Source organism: Pantherophis guttatus, chromosome 6, assembly GCF_059756535.1.
Source record: "Pantherophis guttatus breed Tessera chromosome 6, ASM5975653v1, whole genome shotgun sequence".
In the NCBI taxonomy this organism is placed as follows: domain Eukaryota; kingdom Metazoa; phylum Chordata; class Lepidosauria; order Squamata; family Colubridae; genus Pantherophis; species Pantherophis guttatus.
The window spans coordinates 75,170,828-75,194,552 of NC_142068.1; the positions used below are offsets into that span (position 1 = coordinate 75,170,828).

Consider the following 23,725-nt stretch of genomic DNA (forward strand, 5'->3'; position numbering starts at 1 on the left):
AGCGGTGTTGCCAAGAAAAAAAAATAATAAGCACTTTGCAACCCTAGTGACAGTCTTTTATTATTGGGTTCAACGATTATGATATCCTTGTTATCAGTCCTTGTGCCTTAGTGATGAGTGATTATCATTGTGACTACTGGAACCAATTTTATAGCATGCAGACGAATCAGGTCTGGAATGAAATAGAAAGAAAATTATACATGACATCTGTAAACCTGATGCATAAAGTGCATCTTGATGTGCCAATTTTTATCTGTTTGTTGTTATGTTCGGCCTACAAACAATAAAGTGTTACAGATTGGAGTGATTACTCCAACTAGGACTTGGCATAATACAAATGGTTTTAAGAATACTGCTAGTTCTCTTTATCCATTTTCTGCAGATGGGTTCAACTGCTTAAATCGTCTAGTATCAATCATTGCAGCAAATGTCATCACAGATCATTACTTCTGATCGCCTCCCCGTTTGGTTCCTATTTGCCTTCAGTGGTAAATATAAACCGACATTCTACAGCAATTCATCATATGATGACTGATATTGAGCTGTTTCAGTTAACTGACAACATCTTTTTCAGGTGAATAATAAGACAGATCATCCTTTATTAGGGTTGCCAAATCATAAACTTGCAACTATCGTAACAACTGACAACAGTGGATGGAGGAGGTTGGTAGTTTTCAAAACTCTTTTGCCTTTGCATCCTTCTGCACTCATCTGATGTAGCATTCAGGAATCCCATCATGTCTTGCAGCAAAGAGAGGATGAAGATTAACACAGAACACCATTTGGGAGCCCACTGTAGAACTATAATTCCAAACAGTTTTAGCCAATAGGGCAGAGGTGTGAGGAATTCTGGGAACTGTAGTTCAGCAGCATAATAACAATTATAGGTTCTCCGTGTTTGGAATAGAGCAACTAAAAATAGCACCTAGCAATAGCAATAGCACTTAGACTTATATATCGCTTTACAGTGCTTTAGCCCTCTCTAAGCGGTTTACAGAGTCAGCATATTGCCCCCAACAATTTGGGTCCTCATTTTACCCACCTTGGAAGGATGGAAGGCTGAGGCAACCTTGAGCCTGGTGAGATTCAAACTGCCAAATTGTAGGCAGCCGGCAGGAAGCAGAAGTAGCCTGCAGTACTCCATTCTAACCACTGCGCCACAGTGGCTCATAATCAAATACTTTGACTAATTCATTATGCTCTGTTTTCTTGGTCCCTAAAAGTCTTCAAAATGGTATTGATAGGTTTGATCTATTTTTCTTTAACAAATTTTCTCACACTGTATTCTTACAACACTTTCTTGGCTATTTTCCTTCACATTTTAAAACTATCTTCTATAATAATGTGAATGTGCCTCTTTTGTTTTTGTATAATTAAAAAAAGGCCTTTATACTGTACTGATATTCTGATAATACAAAAAAAAAACAACCCTATTAACAGGAAATGAAGTTTTCCTTAGCATTTTCTAGATGTCTTTCATTTTACACATCCTGATGAAAAATTGAAAAAAGCTATAATAAAATTTTACGGCTAGTTTTGGTCTCTATGTATTCTTCATCTTATCTTTGTGGTTGTGAAAGTAGACTGACAAACTGAGACAAGCTAGTTACCTAGTTTAATCTGACCATATCTACATCTGTGAATGGGATGTCTCTCTCATGTTATTAACTAAACCTGGGGAGAGAGATTATGAAGACAACAACCTCCTGAAGAGCAGTTACCATACTTTTCAGAGTATAAGACGCACTCCCCCCACAAAAGAGGGTGGAAATGTTGGTGCATCTTATACACCGAATACAGCCATTTTTGGCCTCCCAAAACCCTGCCCTGCACATTCCGTTTTTGCAAAAAACGGGCCCATTTTTTGCAAAAAAAGGGATGTGCAGAGGGTTTGGGAGATCTGCAGAGTGCTCCTGGGGGCTAGGGAGGGCAAAAACGTGATGTGTGTGGGGTTTGGGAGGGCAAAAACGGGCCCATTTTTCACAAAAATGGGATGCACAGAGGGTTTGGGAGGCCTTCAGAGTGCTCCTGGGGGCCAGGTAGGACAAAAACTATTTTTTCTTGTTTTCCTCTTTGAAATCTTGGTGCAACTTATACTCCGGTGCATCTTATAGTCCAAAAAATATGGTACTTGGAGGACAGAAGAATCATTCTTTTGACCTAACAAGTGAAGAATAGAAAACAAGTGAACTGTTTGCGTTAGCAAGGAGTCAATCGGTATTAAGACTAAGGGAAAGTAAAGAAGTATTTCATTTTCCACAAGGAATCTTGAAAGTTATAGAAAGTAAATTCTATAACATCCTGTCAGGAAACAAGAATCTATTGGGGGTATTCAGGATGTTATGAAGTAAATGGGTAAAAAGATAACATTCTGCCTCAAATTGACCTTAGCTCCTAGAGATTACATAGAGATGTCCACATAATTTTTATGTTTTTTAACTTCCTAAACCAGTCTACACTTCTGGGATGTTTTATTTATCTCCCATTTAAGTATGAATCAGGATTGACTCTATTTAGCTTTTAAAACATTGGTCAAAGTAAATGTGCTGTGCAGGGTTGAAATCTACTTACCTTCCTTACTGGTTCAGAAACGCTTGCTTCGCTCACGCACACGCACGCATCACAGGTGCATGCAGACCTTCTGCACATGCGCAAAACCTTCTGCACATGAGCAGAAGGTAAAAAACACATTACTTCCTGGTTACAACCAGGAAGTAATGACACCCAGCTGGGTGGGCGGAGCTATGCTCCGCCGTTGCTACCGGATCACTGAACCACTGGCCAAGATCACTCCAGATCGGGCGATCCGGTCCGATCCGAGAGCATTTCACCCCTAGTGCTGTGACATGCTAAGGATATATGCGCATAAATACCATAAACCTTCATTAACATTATCCCAAGAAAATAACCTCTCATAGCCAATAAGATCTCAAATGAGTATAGGTGCTTAACAGTAGTTTTCAAAATTCTTTATTGCTTTTGTTCAGGTCCCTGAAATAATTTATGTTGGTTCATTAAAAATACAAAACGTTCACTCAGAATCCAACATAAGCTTTTGGGTCCCAGAGTCAATGAGATGGGGATAATATTGCAGCTTAGATTTTATTGCTCTCCGTTGGTTATAGCATGTTGAAGTTCTCCAATATCAGCACTTGGTAAAAGTGTAAAGAAATGATTTGTATAGCTTGGAAGCAACACCTAGACTCATCCTCACTTTTGGAAATCATAAGTAGCCTCCGTCGGTCTTCTAGATCAGCGGTCCACAACCTTGGCAACTTTAAGCCTGGTGGATTTCAATTCCCAGAATTCCCCAGCCAGCTGGGGAATTCTGGGAGTTGAAGTCCGCCAGGCTTAAAGTTGCCAAGGTTGGAAACCCCTGTTTCAGATCATGTTTTACTTGATTGTGTCACTTTACAGGACCACGAATGAATAATAGTGAAGTTGAGCTTTCTTTGCAGAGAGAAATTAAAACCTCTAATTTGCATTCTGCCTGAAACTGACGTTAGATTTGTCTTTGGGATGAGGTTTCTACTCTTATTCCCAATCCTCAAAGTTATGAAATATATTTATTAAAATCTGTCTAAGACACCTTTCATATCAAAGTTTGGGTGATTGTTTAAAATGAGTTCTCCTTCATCTTCTTCTTCTTCCTCCTCCTCTTCCTCCTCCTCCTCCTAGATCAAATTTTAAAAGGCCACAATAAAGCCACCTTCTTGGCTTTTTCATTGGCCAAAAATAAGTCATTATCAGTACATGTTTCTGGTAGGAGCTGACATACCAGCAGATGGGCCGGGCTCTGTATTCACATAGTATGTTGTTTTCCACCTCAAGAGCCTCCACTTGAGTACATTGGTTTTACATTTAGGCACTCCAACTCTCATCCTATTCAGCAACCTCCAAGTAGTATAAGGGAGGTCAAATCCTTTAGCCAAATTCTCCTTTAATGTTATCCCTTGCTCAATGGTCTCCTTCCTCCATTCCCTTTTGAGTCACTACCCAAGAAGCAGTAGCCATAAAAATGAAATATATTTAATTCTCACTGGTATCAATTATGAACTTGAATTAGATAATTCAATTGGTCCTAAGGCTACATAGCGTTCTCTAGGTTGTGTTGTGTATATTAAAAAAATCAATTAATTTTTAGTGAAATAAGACTTCCTCAGACTTAAATATCCATCACTTCATTTCTCATTACATGATGATCCAGAGGTGAAATTGCAAACAGCAACTCTTGAAAATCATTCAAGAGAATGCTTATGCTGCCCATGGATATCAATTGGTAGATTCCAGAATTAATCTTACTCATCAGAATTTTATGGAAATGAATAGAATTTGATTTCACCCATTCAAAACTTAACCTGGGGAATAAGTAAGATGTCTGAGTTATTGCAAAACAACTAAAACACAACTCATGTTCTATAGACGGCCATCGTTGCTGATCGCACTGTAAAACCCAATATAAAAATACAAGGCTACAAAACAATGTATTAAAAGTGTAAAAAAAAATAATCCAAAATCACAAATCAGTATCAATGACATACTAGTGAAAACAATAGCCATCTGGATTTCCTATAAAACAGAGGTAACATGATAATTGTAATACACAAGCAAAAAATACTTTAATGTAAAGCAGACCTTCTTAAGAAATAGTCTTTTCACTGGCATCATATAGCTGGCAACATTTTTCTTAAACAGGATTCTTGCAAGGTCATAGCTAAGATGATGTAATCTATGAGATTCATCCCGCTAAAAAGGAACCATCCCCCCCCCTCTCTCTCTGCTGAGTAGACATATCTTTCTTTCCTCCTTTTCCCTTTCTCTGTACTCATCTTGCCAGGCAAAGCGTGTTCTTCCTTTGCCTAGGACAGGGGTCAGCAACCTTAAACACTCAAAGAGCCACAAAGGTCCTAACTGGAAGCCCCCGTTCAATTCTGGAGCCAACTAGAAGTCCGGTTCCCCCATCATAGTCTCCTCCTAGCATGGCGCCCTTTTACCTCAGCTGACCGGAAGTCTGGTTCCCCCACCATAGAGTCTCCTCCTAGAATGGCGTCCTTTTTGCTCTGCGTGTCCTAACCGAAAGCCCTATCAATTGTGGAGCCGACCAGCAACAGGAAGCCCCACAGAGAGATGAAACAGCCACATGCAGCCCCAGAGCAATGGGTTGCTGACCCCTGTTCTAGTAGAGAGCTTTTTCACTTGCTCCCCCAGCATAGAGACTCTTGTGAAGGAGTGGTCAGACTCAGCCCTCTTTCTTTGGGCAGACCCAGCCTATCATCCCTGGCCAAGCATCAGCCCCTTCTCCTGCCTGGAAGCATGATATGTTCTCACAAGCAGCACCTTTCACGGACAGCAACAGTAAATAGGAGTTACTGGAGAAAAAAAAAAAATGACATAACAGCTCTTGGTTGCCTTCTTCATGGGCTTTCCAACCAGGTTCCAGTATTGTGAGGAGCCCACTGGATTGGGAAGGTGCTGACACGAGGCCACTGATCTTCCCAAAGCCCTTCTCAGAACCAAGCCTACCCAACTGCATGCTTTTGAGGTCTTGCTACCTATCATCTTCAGCACTGAGGTCCCACAAAAGATTCATTGGAGTGCCACATGTGGGCCACAGACTCTAGATTTGGGGGCTTTATAGTATAGACATTATGGAAGAATATTTCACTAGTCATGTGACAAAAAGAAAACCTTGATTTGTGAAAACAAAGCAGCTGACCTTATGAACATTCCCTGACAACCAATTCTGATAAAAATGGTCCATTTTTTTAGACAACTCTCTGAACTGCAAAGTGAAAAGCCTTCTATAGCTAGCTTCCTACATCTCTTTCCTCTGCTAATTTATCTCACCATGGGAGCAATCAGTACTGAACAGACATCATCTTGCCTCACGTAACTTTTCAGAGAACACAAGGGAAAACTAGAACCTCTGCTGAATATTAGCTATTAACTTTCCTTTAAAAGTATTCGGAGAAAAGCATTTTCTTTTGTTTCTTTCTTTTTTAAAAAAAAAAAAAAGTTACACCCTAGAAGGAGCCTGGATAGCTCTGCAGACTAAAAGCACTGTAATTTAACACCAGCTGTCTGCAATTAAAGTAAGTTTGAATCTTGCCAGGCTCAAGGTTGACTCAGCCTTCCATCCTTTCTAAGGTAGGTAAATTGAGGACCCAGTTTGTGGGGCCAATAAGCTGACTTTGTATAAAATATACAAAAGTATGAAGGCTATTGCTTAACGCACTGTAAGCTGCCCTGAGTCTCTGGAGAAGGGTGGCATATAAATCAAATTTAAAAAAAAAAAGTTAAATAGCAAAATAAGCATGTGAAATAATGAGCATGTTATCCAAATAAAATACAAGTCTAGTTATTGATCTTGTTTTAAAAAATTAAATCTGTGTGAGTAATAAAAGTGATTCTCTTCTGAATTACGGAATCCTGTATCTTCTAAATCCTCTAAATACACTCTGGAAGATAATAGGATTCCTATTCCTATTGAGAAAGCTCTACATAAACTCTATATATTTTACCCTTTAGAATCATATAATTGCTATTATGCTTGCATTATATGAATACAATATCATTTTCACCGGATAATGAATTGAACAAGATATATATTGATCTGCGCACACAACTTTAATAAAAGACTAACAATTTACACAATGCAATTTCTCTACTGATTGTATTGCTGCGGCTTATTATTGGCTTGGGGCTGTGATTTATGCCAGCTAGTAGAACTAGCATGAAATGCTTTCATTTTATAGGCATTTATCTCCACCCTTAATTGAGATAAGAGGATAAGCATCCCTTACCAAATGAGATTCCAAAACAAAGTATTTAAGACGACTTTCCCTGATCCATTATGGAATTATCTAAGGTTGGCGTTATTAATAAAACCATAAAAGGTATCTTAAACTCCTATCCACTGGATTATAATAAATCCTATGCTTTGGGTTGATATTTGTATTCAGCTGTGCTCCACTGGTGCTAGAAATTTTACCTTACATCCCTCCTGCTTTAGAGGGACAGAAGAGTTTTAACAAAGATGGTTAAATGTATTGGGAGTATTTAATCTAGAAAACTATCTAGATACTACTAAAACTCTTATCGTCATGACTTTTACCTAAGCAAACTGGCACATCTTTGGACAGCTGTTTTTGAACCAAGGTACTTCAAATTTACAGGATGTACCCAAAATCTAGGACCCATATCCCAGGGAGATAAAATTTGGGAAATTTGTGGCTGGTTAAACACTACTGGCTGCTGATATGCTGCTGCTGTGATCATGTGACTTTAATTTTCAACATTCCATTACAGTTTCCCAGCCAGTCTCACAATCCCTTGCTCTCTGTCACCCCCCCTCCCGCTCCAGAAACAAGTATTGATTCATCACGTGGCTGTTAAAGAAGCAACTTTAAGATGAATAAAGAAAGACTTAAATATTTTTTATTGCTTCATGTGCTTCTTCAAATATGCATGTGTATCTATATTGCATTTTTGTTCAGGTTCAGTTTTTTGTCAAGGCACATACAAAGAGCTCCATCTTTCTATACAGGTAGTCCTTGACTTACAACAGTTCATTTAGTGACCAATTCAATGGCACTGAAAAAAAGTGACTTATGACTATTTTTCACACTTACGACCTTTGTAGCATCCCCATGATCATGTGATCAAAATTCAGATGCTTGGCAACTGGTTCATACCGTTGCAGTCTTCCCTTTTTCACCCTTTTGACGAGCAAAATCAATGGGGAAGCCAGATTCTCTAAACAACCCATGTTACTAACTTATCAATTGCAGTGATTGCACTTGACAACCGTGGCAAGAAATAGCAATAGCACTTAGACTTATATACCGCTTCACAATGCTTTACAACCTTCTCTAAACGGTTTAAAGAGTCAGCATATTGCCCCCAGCAGTCTGAATCCTCATTTTACTGACCTTGGAAGGATGGAAGGCTGAGTCAACCCTGAGCCTGGTGAGATTCGAACTGCCAAACTGCAGGCAGCCGGCAGGCAGCAGAAGTAGCCTGCAGTACTCCATTCTAACCACTGCGCCATCTCTTTGTCATAAAATGTCATTAAAATGTCATAAAATGGGGCTAAACTCACTTAATAAATGTCTCACTTAACAACAGAAATGTTGGGCTTGATTGTGGTCATAAGTCAAGGACTACCTCTATTTCTTCACAACAACCCTGTGAAGATAGGTTGGGCTGAAAGACACCAAATAAGTTGCTGTTGCAGTTGGAGTAGAAACTGGATGTCTCTGGTGACAGTCACTATGCCTTAGATAAGGAAATATCTCTGAAAGGATGGCCCAATGGGTCATAGGTTATCTAGTGTCTACTAAATACAATATACCTTTCATTTGGTATGACCAGCTTTTTGTTCTACCCCAGGGGTGATATTCACTTACTTTCCCCACTGGTTCACAAATGTGAGTGTGCACGCATCCCCGTCCATGCATGCGCACAGCCTCAAAAACATGAGCCTAAATAGGACAACGTACAATCGGGGTGGGGGCAATGGGGTGGGGGGGCAGGCCCACCCCCAATTTCCACTACCGGTTCAGGCGAACCAGTCTGTACCGGCTGAATACCACCTCTGTTCTACTCACATTTTGGCTTGTAGAAGCTAACATGGCATACAAGAACTAAGGGAGCCATCTTCTCTGCAATAGGAAAGAAATATAGTGCACATGATCCTACTTCTCATATAATTAGGTGGGTTAACTAATCTGTCTCTCTCTCTCATCGGACTCATCTTACATTGATGGTTGCAGTTTCCCCATTTTTCCTTAGTTTTAATTAACAGCCAGAGAAATCCCAGAAACAGGAGAAAATGCTTTTGGTCATTTATAAGTAAAATAAATTAGAACTGGTACATTTCTGGTATCAACAATTCTACAATGATAGAATTCCACCCATAATCTCCTTTTGTGCTACTGCTAGATATTATGAAGCTGGTATAACTTATATACTCGTACTAAAGGTATTGTTATTTAAAGTAGCTGGATTCCAGAGAATCATTAATCATTTTCTCTCATTAAAAATCCTTTTTTTAACCATACACAACCACAGCCATTCATCATGACATTCCTGTGTGATTTCTGAGTCCTGTGAGGAACATACAAGTGGTAAAACTTAACCTTATGTGAAATCAAGAACTTCTAAGAAAACAAGTATTTTTGCAGTTCCATTTTATGCACCAGAACAAATCTAGCCTTGAAATTAAATAGAATTGGTTAATAGAATGAGATACTGTGAAAGTTGAACTTTGCAGAACCTATACTTATCATCCAATCTTCACTCTATGGTGTGTTCGCTTGTATAAGTTAGTTTATTTTTTTTTTCACCTCCTTAACTTGTAGGGATTCATTTCTTAACATGTCAGTCCATTTTCCTAATTGAGACCAGTAAATGAAGGAGGATAGTTGCCTCAGTCTTTACCAGCTGATCTTCAAACAAGGATATTATCAGTTTGTGTAGTCTGTTATTTCCTTTTTAAGAACTCTTATCTAGCAGAAATTGAGCTCACCCAAGTCCATTATGCTGCCAGTACATAATATCTTCATTGTTATAATTTAGAAGAAGCATCTGGATCTTGGCAGGATAGCTGCATAGCTTCAACTGGCACTATGATTGCTGCCCATGGTGGCAAGCACTGCTTTATTCTTCTTTCTGCTACTCTTTTCCAACTTCTACCACTTAGAGACGTAGAATGGCCTCTTCTGCAACAAGCAGTTCCTACTTAGCTCTTCTTTCTTTTGGCCCCCAGCCTTTTTCTAATGCTGAGATCACCCAAATCACCAGCTGCTGCTAATTCTACCTCCAGTTTAGTGGTGGGTTGCACCCGGTTCGGACCGGTTCGCAAGAACCAGTAGTAAAACCGGCAGGAGGCTCCACCCACCGATCCCGACATCATCAGGAAGCTTCTGCGAAGCGAGAGCGCACGTGTGGCCCCGTTGCGAACCAGTAGTAAAGGTAAGTAGAACCCACCCCTGCTCCAGTTCATCAGATGACAGCTGCTTCTTCCTTCCCGGCTATCCTGTTGCATACTTATAGGAAACAAAGAGGTTGTTGTTGTTGCTGCTGCTGTTGTTGTTGTAGTCATGGCCCACTTCCAGGAATGGTATTCCTCTGGCTGTGACTCATCTTCCTATAACTTGGCTCAGCCTCTTTGCCAGAAGGCAAAACAAATGCTGCCTAATTTAAATAGCACACCTGTCCTGAACCACTCTGAAACTTATGCATGGTTATCAACTATGATGATCTTTCCACACCACCCATTTTATTAGGGCGGAGCAAGTCAGATCAGAATTGTAGTTGGTGTAGATCAGGGGTGTCAAACTCGCACCGTCACATTGTCATCATGTGACGTATTGCAATTTTTTTCCCTTCACTGAACCGAGTGTGGGCGTGGCCAGCACGTGATGAATCTGGCCCGCAGGCCATGAGTTTGACACAGTGGTGAAATCTAAAATTTGTTACTACCGGTTCTGTGGGCGTGGCTTGGTGGTGGGGGGTAATGTGACTGGGTGGGCGTGGCCAATTGTTTTTCTTTTAAAACTATTTTTTATACAACCTCTTACACGAAGAGATTGTAAAAAAAATGCTTTCAAAAGGCTCTGACAATCTCAGCTAAGTTGCCTGATTGGCAGAGGCTTTTTTTCTTTTAAAAGCCTCTGCCAATCAGGCAACTCAGCTTGGATCATCAAAGGCATTTAAAAGAAAAAAAGCCTCTGCTGATTAGGCAACTCAGCTTGGATCGTCAGAGGCTTTTAAAAGAAAAAAAGCCTCTGCCGATCAGGCAACTCAGCTGGGATCATCAGCTGACAATCCCTTTGATGATCCCAGCTGAGCTGCGCGATCATCAGAGGCTTTTTTTTTTTTACTTTTAAAAGCATTTATTCGGCCGAAGAGGTTGTAGAAAAAAATGCTTTTAAAAATTAAAAGAAAAAGCCTCTGATGATTATGCAGCTCAGCTGGGCATGCGGGGGAGGGAGCAGGGATTTTTGCTACCGGTTCTCTGAACCACTCGCCTCCATCGCTACCGGATTGGGCGATCCGGTCCGAACAGGGAGCATTTCACCCCTGGTTTGACAGTTTGGTGTAGATGAAGCCAAAGTGAGCATTTAACTGTGAAAGAGCAAAGATTGGCTACTGGGGCAATAGAATAATGCCTGCATCTTTAATTCTTACATTAGAAACTGCTCCAGAACTGTGGGGTGCTTGGAGCTCTCCGAGCTTAGTTGTTTTCTAGCAGAAGTTTCATTACCCAACTACATAATATCATCAGGGCTACAAGGAAATGGGGTTTGCTGCCTCTTTATAGACTGACCATATAAACAGAAAGCCAACCTCACTTCCTTCTAGCACTGATGGTGTTACATAGTTGGGTACTGAAACATCTGCTAGAAAATAACCACACTTGGAGAACACCAAGCATCCATAGTTCAATTCTGACCCACAAAAATTCTCTTGTATTGGTACTGCTCTAGAAGCCCAATAGCTCCAAACTCACCTGAAAGAGGATCAAAGAATTGAAATAGCTTGCTGACATCACAAAATAAAGATGATGAGATGGAATGTGGGGAGCTATTAATCTTACAGCTAAGGAAGAAACAAATGAATACACACCTAACCAGGAGGCACAAACTAGAAATTTGCAGTCCAGATTGAAGAGGCTTCTACGAATTATGCTTCCTTAAATGAATACATGTAGCATCCTTCCGTAACGTTACAAGATGCATAGTGTTGCATTGAAAAACTGTTTTTTTTTTCTGCTCAGTATGTTTCCACTCAACCAACACCAACATAAAAGATTAACATAATTTATAGAGAAGAATGAAGAAAAGAAAACATTGTGAGTCAATGCATTTACTGGTTTGCACGAAAATTTAATTGCTTATTTTGTTATGTTTTACTTCCTTAAACGTTTTATACATTTTCTAACAAATCCATTTTCTGCAACATTCCTGTACTTGTATGCTAATCTCTTTGTTCTGCATCTTATTATTTGCAAGGTTCTCCAATATAGTTTTTTCTTAAGCAGCTTTACAAAATTTAATTCTTCTTTTTTATGCAATTGCCACAATTTTATTCATAATTGTTCAAGCAAATATTTTAAAGGGTAATTTTTGCATTGTATGTTTTTAATGCTATGATAGAATCCAGTTTGACTGAAATATTTGTGATTTAGTCTAAAAATTATATTTTTAGATCAGTGTTAGGGCTGAAATATTAATGTCAAATGATAAACAAGAATGCATATATCTTCATAAATGTGATTATATTTACAATGGCATCATTTCTAAGACTGCATAGGATGTTTGCATTATTTTCTTGTTGGGGGTTTTCAGTTCACTTGCCTCAATAACCCAAATCTTGGGCTTGTTATATTTAATAACATTCATGAAATAGGGCACTGAATTATTTTAGCTGGAAAATTGGGAGGTGTCACTCCTTTTCACAGTATATTTAGATTGTATTTTTTAATAAAATCAAACTACTGGTAAAGAGTTTTCATATTATGCCTCATTTTATTAGAATTTAAAACATACAGATTAAATAAAAGCTTTCTTCAAAAATTCTGAAACTTACCTGCTCAGCTAAATAAATTTTCTGACACTGCACTTGGGATAATTTTAATAGAGTCTTTGATCCCTGGGTGAACAGATATAACAGTTAAATAAATCCAAGATTTTCAACACCTTCAAAGGTATAAAATGTTCATAGCAGAGTATGGTTTTAGAGACATCTGGTGGTTATACAGTCCTGAGGAGAAAAATCAGCAGTGTCACTATTTAGCATCAATTTTTGCTTTCAGCATAAATATCTTCTAAAAATAAAAGATGATTGTGTGTCAGGTTATCTATATAACTGGGCCAATTTAGTGACCTTCTTAGGTGAACATTTTAAAGGTAGAGGAAAGCAGCCTAAAAAATAAAAGAATCTCATTGTTTCAAGTAAACATACAACAGCAAAGGGGAAAAATATCCAAAAGGAAATAAACTTTCCAACATCTTGATTATAAGAGGAATTTATTTACTGGTTAAATCAAGATTTAATCTGGGATATTCTGACCCATAGTAGTTCTTTTTTTCCATAGTAGCTGCTTGCACTCTTCTTTCTTTGTTACTTTAAATTGCTTGTAATTTCAGCTTTTAGCATTTAAATTTATACAATTCTCTGTATACTAATTCAGGCACTGTAGCTTTCTTCTAGTTTGATGAATCAATTATTAAGTAGGATTCTTAAACCATATGCAATTTACTCATTTTTATTGGCCTATAAAAATATTTCTATACGTTTCAGTGGTTTTATTTGTTGTACTTAACTTGTTATACAAGGGGGTTGTTTTTCTTAGCAGAAGAAATATTATATTCCTTAGTGGAAGGAATATTACATTTATGTCATTGTTTAAATGTTATTATGTGTGAATGTTGGGAGGGCAGGCAATGTTTGTTTGAACTCTCAGTTGTTGTTTTCCTTTATGGACATTGCACCACATCAATTATTAGGAAGTAAGATTTGTAAACCAGGATGTGGTGGCTCAGTGGCTAAGACATTGAGCTTGTCTATCGAAAGGTCGACAGTTCAGTGATTCAAATCCCTAGTGCCGCGTAACGGGGCGAGCTCCTGTTACTTGTCCCAGCTTCTGCCAACCTAGCAGTTTGAAAACACGTAAAAAATGCAAGTAGAAAAATAGGGACCACCTTTGATGGGAAGGTAACAGCGTTCCGTGCACCTTTGGCATTTAGTCATGCCAGCCACATGACCACGGAGACATCTTCGGACAGCGCTGGCTCTTCAGTTTTGAAACGGAGATGAGCACCACCCCCTAGAATCGGGAATGACTAGCACATATGTGCGAGGGGAACCTTTCCCTTTACCTAAGATTTGTAAACTCAGTGAGACTTCAAGCATCAATGCATACTTTCACATATTCTAATATACAAATCCAAAGAGAAATAATCCGATATACAGTATGTATAATTCTAGTTACCCATTCTCCTGATCACAAAGATCAAACCTAATATCATCCTTTTAAAAAGTCATCATTTTCCAAGTTTATTTAAAGCATCCAATAAAAGATATCTATCAGATTTGGGCTGTCAACAGAAGACCATTAGATGACAACAAAAGGTAACTCTTTTGGTATCACCAAAGTAGTCACATGAAGTTTTGCAGCTCAGGTGTAGCAAACCTACCAGTAGTTACAGTTTTCCTAATCTCTTAATGATTAGGGTGGGTGGCTCTGTTCATAACAAGTCTGTGCACAGCTTAGTGTATTCAGATCACAAAGCAGATCCTTCAGATCTCTGTTTATGTTTGAAGTGTTCCTGCTAGATTCACAAAAAAAACGCTGTCAGAGTCATGCAGAAGAGCTATAAGAACTATCTTCCATAGGGGCATCTGCAGCTTTGATCAAACTATCTTATCAAAGCAAATTCCCAAATTGAAGTGGGTACCAGCACCAAAGCAACAAATTGAATCAGGTGACTTTGAAATACATTTTGTAGATTTGACAACTTTCATTTTTGTTGTTGCTTTCACAATATCCCAAAGGTGCTTTTTCAGGAGGCAACTGGACTTTCTTGTTTTTTTTTTTTCCCCTTTGAAGACATTTCACTTCTCATCCAAGAAGCTTCTTCAGGTCTGACAGGGCAGTAGGAAATGGAATCCCAGTTGCCTCCTGAAAAAGCACCTTTGGGACAATCATGACCTGGATGACTGAGAATCTCTACAGACTTTCACAATATCAAACATTATTGCAACTTTACTTCCATATGTCAAGAATTAAGAAGGGGCTTCAGTGGTGTGATGGGCTCTCCAAAATTGATATGAGTAGCTGGCCAATGTATTTTATCACCTCATTGAACTCTTGTGCCTTTCAGAGCTCTTTTAGAGTAGAAGACTCACATTGCTGTAGGCTTCATTAACTTCCTCATCTCTTATCTTCTTAAATGTGGCCAGCCAGAAACTTGGTTCCTGTGCTTTCTTTTGCTAATGCATTTCCATCCCATTGCTGAAAACACAAAAGGGTTTTCACCCTTTGCTTTCGGCACTCTGAATATGGGTTCAAGCAGACTGGTACCCACTCTTGTGCCCAAACTTAGATTCTGCCTAATGGAGGCACATTTAAATCTCTCAAAAATAGGTTTATGTCTGTCAGGCTAATGTTTACAACTCTAAAAATGTCTTTTTTGTAGAATAGTTTGTAGCAAGAAGAGAACAGGAGAGGCGGTGGCTCAATGGCTAAGATGCTGAGCTTGTTGATCGAAAGGTCGGCAGTTCAGTGGTTTGAATCCCTAGTGCCGTGTAACGGGGTGAGTTCCTGTTGCTTGTCCCAGCTTCTGCCAACCTAGCAGTTTGAAAGCACACAAAAAATGCAAGTAGAAAAATAGGGACTTTGGTGGGAAGGTAACAGCGTTCCGTGTGCCTCTGGCATTTAGTCATGCCGGCCACATGACCACGGAGATGTCTTTGGATAGCGCTGGCTCTTCAGCTTTGAAATGGAGATGAGCACCGCCCCCTCGAGTCGGGAATGACTAGCTCATATGTGTGAGGGGAACCTTTACATTTACCTTTTACAAAGCTCATTTGTTTTGTCCTTATATTACGTCAAGTCTGCCATTTCAGGAAAGCAGTTGAAAAGAGTTTAGATTTTTGATAGTTTATGGAATGCATGCTTAAATTGCAGTAGGACCCTTTCTGCCAGCTTCTCTGTTTGATCATTAAGCTGTCCTGTGCTCCTGTCCCTATTCCCAGCCTCTCTGCCTTAAACTAAACATGGAAGCAATATTTTAAAGTTACGTTGCAGTAAAAACCTTGCAAATCACAACCATAAATTACATCATGCCCTCTTTGAATCCTTTTCAAAGTTGAATCAAATCAGGACAGGTTCATGGGGGTCTACTGGTGCTAATTATCATGTTTCAAAATTTGCTTGGAGACTAGTTACAAAATTCCGCTAACAACTGCTACCTGCTCTTTATCCTGCTGTTTTCTCATAGGAAGCCGTTTCTTTGTCACAACAACATAGGGATGCAATACCCTTAAGAATGAATTCTGCTTTATAGAACAGAAACAAACCATTATCTTTAAAGTTTAAACAATATTTTGGTGATCTAGAGTGCATTTAAATCATATTATTGCCCCTGAACAAAGTTTGCAGGTGAGACACTTCTATTAAAATTGTTTTAATTTGTTTTTAATGTGCAGACATGCTTTTTTGTCTCTTCCCAGAATTAAGAAGTATTTTAACAAATTTATATTTAGCTACTGTAAGTTTTCAGGAAATGGTACGTGTTTTTATTCTGTCATTCCAACTGTGTTGAATTGGATTCACTCCCATTGAAAAAGAATTAAAAAGAAGCCATTTTTATATCTTCCAGGCGTACTACAATCAACTCTTCTAGAAGCAGTCAAGTTTACCTGTTGCTTATAAATCTTTAGGTGAATTATCATTGCTTCCCTACTTACAGATTCTTGTCTGAGCAAATCCATTATTAATCATAATATTCTATCAGCAATCTGCTGAGAGTCTATTTACAGGGTTAGATGGTATGTAATAAAAACACATTCCCACATGCTTTTCTGCATCAAGGCATCTAAAAGTCATTTGTAATGGCTTCAGAATGGTTTTAATATCAGTGCTCATATTCCGAGAGGCATATGACTTAAATCTGCCTATTTGTATTCAATGAGTAGAGTTACAGACAAACGTGCATTTCTTAGGGAACAGAAATCACCTGATTTTGCACATCTCATGAAAACAAGTTTGTGTCTGCAGTTAGAACTTGTCTAGATGTATATAACCATTTGAGAAGCTTAACTTTAGTTCAGTCTGACTTCCTTGAGCTGTAAGGGGTAGAAGGATAGGAGGATGGATTCACGGGAAACAAAGGTTAGTTAACAAGACCCTTAGAGTATATAGTCTCTCCTTTGCCTGTGTGTTCTGAGTACAACTGGCAGAACAGCTCAGCAACATCTGTAATTGAAGAAGCTGAGAACACAACCATCATCATAGCAGCTGAACCATAGATAATGGCCATTCCTTCAAGAGACTGTTAGTCTCCACAACAACAAAGATAGGACTATTAGGGCAATTCCTTCTCAAACAGGAAATACATCAGTGGTGGGATTCAAATAATTTAACAACAGGCTCTGCGGGGAATGGCTGGGTGGGCGTGGGCAGGGTCATGTGACTGGGTGGGCATGGGTGGGGTGGCAGGGTAGGGTAGGGTGTGATGGGCGGGGCTAGCCAGTGGTGTCATTTGCCAGTTCGCTGAACTACGCAGAATCTCAACAACTGGTACACCCAAACCAGTGTAAACCGGCAGCAGCCCACCTCTGCGCGGTGTGACTCTAAGGCACCAGCCAAGGCATGCGAGGCCAATAAGTAGGGGCAGGACAGGGTGGGGACCAGTTAGCAATTTAACAACTGGTTCAGCCCAAGTAGTGCAAACCGGTTGAATCCCACCACTGAAATACATATATCTGTCGCTGATAGAATGTGCAGAACCGAAACAGGTGTTGCATCAGGACTATTATTTATTTATTTATTTATTTATTTATTTATTTATTTATTTATTTATTTATTTATTTATTTATTTATTTATTTATTTATTGGTTCAATTTATATGCCACCCTTCTTCTGAGACTCGGGGTGACTTACAATGCGTTAAGCAATAGCCTTCATACTTTGTATATACCTGCTTAATAGGGCTTTTGGGGCCCCCTAAGTCATGTTCTTTTTTATACAAAGTCAGTTTATTGCCCCCACAATTATTGTCACTAGAGTGGTATTTGTTATTAGTCCCTAGCATTGTAAATAAGAGTTTTGTGTTCAGGATGATAAGCGGAAGAATAACTGAACAGTGGACTGAGTTTTAGAGTTTTAGAGTTCAGTACTATTTCTTTTTTATAAATGTAATTTTTATTAGATTAGCTTTATTGATTAGTCTATAGGCCATATCAAAATACAAGGTTCAAACACGTATTACCAAGAAAATCCTATAAAAACAATTTAAAATAAAAATAGGGTAGAATACAATAATTATGGGATAAAATGCAATAATTTAATACATAAATATGTAAGATAGAATAAAATAACATGAAATTATATTTGTGTATCACTGCTACAGTCAGAACGCTTCTGCGCATGTGCAGAAGCTTCTGCACATGCGCAGAAGAGCGTGCATGCAAGTGAAGCGAGTGCACACGTGTGGCCCCATTGCAAATCGGTAGTAAAGATAAGTAGAACCCACCACAGTCTATACCAGTGGTGGGTTGCTCCCGGTTCACACCGGTTCTCATGAACTGGTAGTAAAAATTTGTAATAGTTCGGAGAACCGGTAATAACATTGGCTGGCCACCCCCCGAAACCAGTCCCCGGCCTGGTCGCCGCTCATTTACCCTGGCCACCTCATCAGGGGCTCTTTTTTTTTACTTTTAAAAGCATTTTTTCTACAACCTCTTCGGCTGAAAATGCCTTTAAAAGCCTCTGGCGATCCCAGCTGAGTTGCCTGATCATCAGAGGGTTCTAAAAGCATTTTTTTCTGCAACCTCTTAAGGTTGTAGAAAAAATGCTTTTAAAAGTAAAAAAAAAAAAAGGTGGCCATGCCCACCCAGTCACATTATCCCCCCCACCAAGCCACGCCCACAAAATAAGCCATGCCCACAGAACTGGTAGTAAAAATTTTTAGAACCCACCCCTGGTCTATACTTATATTTATATGTATCTATCTATCAAGCTATTTCACTTTCTCTCTTTGTATGTGAAACCAATGGACTTCCAGAAACCAAGTCACGATTAAGATTTCAGTTGGGCCCTGTGACGGAGCTTTGGGAACAACCTCAAGTTCCTGGAATCCTTCAGGATCCAATAATCATTTGGGGAGGACCAATCAAATCCACCCTTTCTTCCTGTATAGTGGAGTTGGCTACAGAGAACTGCTAAACTAGGGGGACAGAAAGTCCCCAGGAAGAAGTGAGCCATCCATGACAAGGGATACACATTAGCATTCTCTAACTTCAGATCATATTGCCATTGCCATGAAACAAATACCAAATCGAGTGAATGATCTCTTACCCATGACTAGGAACCCCAATAATCTTAATCAAATCCATGGTTGCTATGGTGGTCACCTTTGACCCAGTGCACAGACAAAGAAGATGCTAGACAGTAGGAATGCTGGTATAGTATAGCAATCACAGATGATCCCTTTTTTATTTTCACGAAGAGATTATGTCTTGTGGAACACCCTGGAAATCTTCTGTCCCTGATTAGTTCGTGGATGAGGGGAGTCTTATTAGAGTTCAATCTTGCATTCAGCAGCACGAGGAGACCAGAATCACTATAATTATGATTCTCGGGACTGGTTGGATTGTGGCAGGGGTGAAATTCAGCAGGTTCTAACAGGTTCTGGAGAACCGGTAGCGGAAATTTTTAGTAGTTCGGAGAACTGGCAAATACCACCTCTGGCTGGCCCCAGAGTGAGGTGGGAATGGAGATTTTGCGATATCCTTCCCCTGCCACGCCCACCAAGCCATGCCCACCGAACAGGTAGGGAAAAATTTTGAATTTCACCCCTGGATTGTGGTCTCAGAATTAACCCTCCACAAGAACAGCCTGACCAACATGTCTTCCATCACGTCTCCCTAACCCAGGACCTGTGTTTATCTGAGCTAGCTGTCCCCAGCCAATACTTTTGACAGTCCTCTGTTACAGTCCTCTGAGGAATTTCTAAAATTACTTTTGGAATTAGCACACGGGCCTTGCGCTTCAATTCTCCATTGTAATCATCTAGTTCTATTAGTATTTCATGCTATGTGTTTGGATTAATCTTCCCACACGAAAGTTTCCTGGAAATGCGATTAAATAATTTAAACATACACGCATACATATACAAATTTATTGGATCAATGATCAGAACAATAAAACAGCTGGACAGCAAAATTATATTACAATAACATAGCATATTAAAACCAATTTAAAACCATATGTAAAATTCTAAGGACATGGCATGTAACATAACTTACCCTGGGCATATTTATTCTTCATTACTGCAGGTATAATTTTGTATTTTATTTTATTTTTTTTGCATGCTTTAATAGATGTAACACAAAATCGTGGTGTTAGGCTTATTGCCTGACACAAGGGAAAAAAAATCTAATCTCCCTGGCATATGTTTCAACAAGGAGAGATGACAGATTGATAGCTACCTTGATTATATGAGCAGTACAACAAAATCTGTTGGGTTGTTTCTATCCAATTTTAATTGCAGGGAACCAGTTCTTATGGAAAAAGTAATTTCGACTAATCTAAAATATATCTTCATGGAGGAAGATATGCGATTGCTAAGAATCAATAACAATTTGATGCCACACTACTGATGAATCACTATTGATAACTGTTGTAGGTAAAATATCATGTCTATCTCCCAAAAAAGGCTCATGCGGAGGAGGGGGGTTATAAGGGTTGTTCAATATTTGCTTGGTTCCTATCTAAGGTATCCTAAGTCTCCCCTGCTATGACATTAAATTAAATTAAATTCATTCTGTTGCTCAGTGTCAAGTAATCTGGTCGTAATTGCTTGAAAGGCCCGTTTATATTCTAAGAGCAATTTGAACAAAATCCCAATTCCAAAGGCAAAAGAATGATAGGCCACTAAAATATAAAATCTGTACGTTCAAGGATTTTAAGAACCTCTGAATCAGAAGTGGTATTCAGCAGGTTCTGACCAGTTCTGGAGAACCGGTAGCGGAAATTTTGAGTAGTTCAGAGAGCCGGTAAATACCACCTCTGACTGGCCCCGCCCCCATCTATTCTCTGCCTCCCGAGTCCCAGCTGATTGGAAGGAAATGGGGATTTTGCAGTAACATTCCCTTGGAGTGGAGTGGGAATGGAGATTTTACAGTATCCTTCCCCTGCCATGCCCACTAAGCCATGCCCATCAACCGCACCACGCCCACCAAGCCACGCCCACAGAACTGGTAGTAAAAAAATGTGAATCCCACCACTGCTCTGAATCCAATGGGAAATTCACTGGGAAGCATTTTGTAAGGCTGGAGTTAGGGTTACTAAAGCCCTGTGCTAAATTCATAATTCAGGTTGAAATAAATGTTAAATCGAAAGCTCCATGATTCACAGAAGACCCTTACTGCCATTACATCTCATTTCGTCAATTCAGATGCCAAAAACAGTATGAAGTATTTTTTTTTCTCATGTGATATAGACTTTGTTTAACAGAATTTTGAAGGATTTTAGAGCAATCAGAAGAGCCCTGTTGCGACTTCCGGGTTGCTGTTTGCCGCAGCCAGACGTTCCTTTGGGATCGTCAGCTTCCATCGCCTGTTAGAGCCGCCTTCACAACGGATGGCAGCTCGAAAAAACTCCGTTTCCATGAGGAAACGGAGATAGAGCCGGCAGGGGTGGGTAGAACTCTCTGCGGAGTCCCAAAAGTTTTTTTTTTACTTTTGGGACGGAGCGGATGAGATGCCCCGTATCCCCAGCCGCCGCTCCGGGCTTTGGGAGACCTCTGCTGATGCAGAGCCAGGCGTCAAAAGCAAGCCTGCAAATTTAACAGACTACTCAAAGAAAATGTGAGCTGGACCTGTAATATTGAACTGCAAGTATTTTACTGATTTTTTTTTAAAAAAAATTACTTAAGAGAGAGGAGGAAAAGAAAGAGGAAAAAAAAAAGAAGCCTTTTAAAATGGCGTTGGCTGGAGGAGAGGCTGAAAGGGAAGTCTTCCCGTTTTCTATTACTACAATGTAGCGGAATAAATACCACTGGCTACATTTGTAGACAAAACTTTGCTCCTGTGTCTTTTTCTCTTTTTTTTTCCCTTGGAGACCTGATATTGTTGTTGATTGGAAAGAAGTTTCTTTCTTGCTTTTTTTTTTAACAAAGCCTGCCTGGGCGGAAACATGGCACTGAGACTCATAAAGTCAGATAAACAAGAAGGGGGGGGATCCCCCCACCAACAACTTAAAGGAACAAGTCTTAATTCTTCAGTCTCAGAAACCTGACTTTAATATAATAGAATTTTTTATAGAGGAGATTGAAAGAAGGGAGGAGATTGTGAATCAGCAATTTGAAAAATTTAAGCAGGAAATTAAAGAATTGGTGAAATCTAAGTTTGATTTTTTGGAGAAAAAACTCTCAAAAGTGGTTAATGGTTTTACAGGATTTATGAAACAGTTGGACGCAAATACTAATGTACTAGAATCTAAAATGGAAGAAATTCAAGATAAATTGGACAATAGAATTCAAAAAATTGAAAATGATTTGACAAACACTCAGGATAATAGCTTAGAAGAAAAACCTAAAATGGATGCTGATCAAAAGTATGGTAATGCAGAAAATCTGCAACAGAAGATTGAAAAAGAGATTTTAATGGTACAATATAATTTTACAGAATATGCGATAAGATTAAGAGGTTTGCAGGAAAATAATAGAGATGATTTAAGGAAAATATCTTCTGAATTTCTAGCTGGGATTCTAAAGGTTCAACCTGACGAAGTGTTTTGTAGGATCGACAGAGTTTATCGAATCAACTCCTGGATTGCTAAGCAAAGGCAATGGCCTAGAGATGTGGTGATTTATTTTACAGATAAGGAGATTAGGAATAATATCGTTCAAAACTCCTTCAATTCTAATTTGCAATTGTATGGAAGAAAGATTTGGATTTACAAAGAACTTCCACCTAAGATATTGATGGAAAGGAAGAAATTTGGTTTTCTGGTGAATGAGTTAAAAAAGAGAAATATCTCCTACAGGTGGGACGCCCCAGTGGGTATTATATTTAGATACCAAGGAGAAAGATATCAGCTAAATACTGTTGAAAGAGCGGAAGAATTTTATCAAAATAGGTTGAAAATGAACTTAACATCTCCAGGTATAATACAGGATAAGCAGAAGGAGCCGGAAATAAAGGTAAAATATCGAATTACAGAGATTGTACCAGATGAATTGCCTTTGGATTTATTGGATACCCCAGCTGGACTATCTACAAATTTGAGAGAAGAGGCATCTAATCCTAATGTGATGACTTATCAAGGCAAGGATAAACATGGAAACCAATTAGGGGATATACAAGGGATAAAAAAGAAATATGAGATACAAAAGCAAAATCAACAAGACCAATCTACAAAGCAGAATAAAAACCGACCAGATGATACACACTTTATAGAAAGGGAACCAGGATGGAAACCAAACCCACAAAAAGAAAAGAAAAAAAGAAATAGGTGGCATAAAAACAGAAATTTCTAATCAGGCAACAGTGAAGCCAGTGATTTTAAAATATGAACGATTATGTATAAACACAGAAGAGGCGACGTATTGGTTAATATCATCCTGAGGTTTGTGGCAGATCTCTGCATGGCCGTAATCTGGGGACGTGAAACGAGCTTTAAACTGATGGATTTGAATTATCCATTTTGGAATTTCTTTTTGTGTTGATAAACATATTATATTATCTTGAATCACAAGGCAAGAGAATTATGCTGGGGCATGCAGAAGATCGGGTTGTTACCCACTACGATGATGGGAATTAATAATCCTGATGAAACCCACAATTATTACTATATGGAATATAATTATAATGTCACTCGGGTGGTTGTTTTTACTTTTATACATATAAGAAGATATTTACTACTGATGGGGGCAGATATGACTGAAGATCTTGAATAAACTGTTGCACCAGTAAGCTATGTTACCCG

General features: G+C 39.0%; 1 long non-coding RNA gene across 2 annotated transcripts in view; it reads right to left on the reverse strand.

The window, feature by feature from the left end:
• LOC117670630 (uncharacterized) overlaps positions 1 to 23,725 on the reverse strand; it is a 149,461-nt gene that overhangs the window by 62,013 nt on the left and 63,723 nt on the right. The window contains exon 4 of one of the 2 annotated variants that reach the window (XR_004592666.3): positions 12,623 to 12,768. The exons of the other annotated variant lie outside the window; for it this stretch is intronic. This is a non-coding gene — a long non-coding RNA (uncharacterized LOC117670630). Of the gene's footprint in view, positions 1 to 12,622; positions 12,769 to 23,725 lie in introns of those variants that run through there. 2 annotated transcript variants of the gene reach the window in all.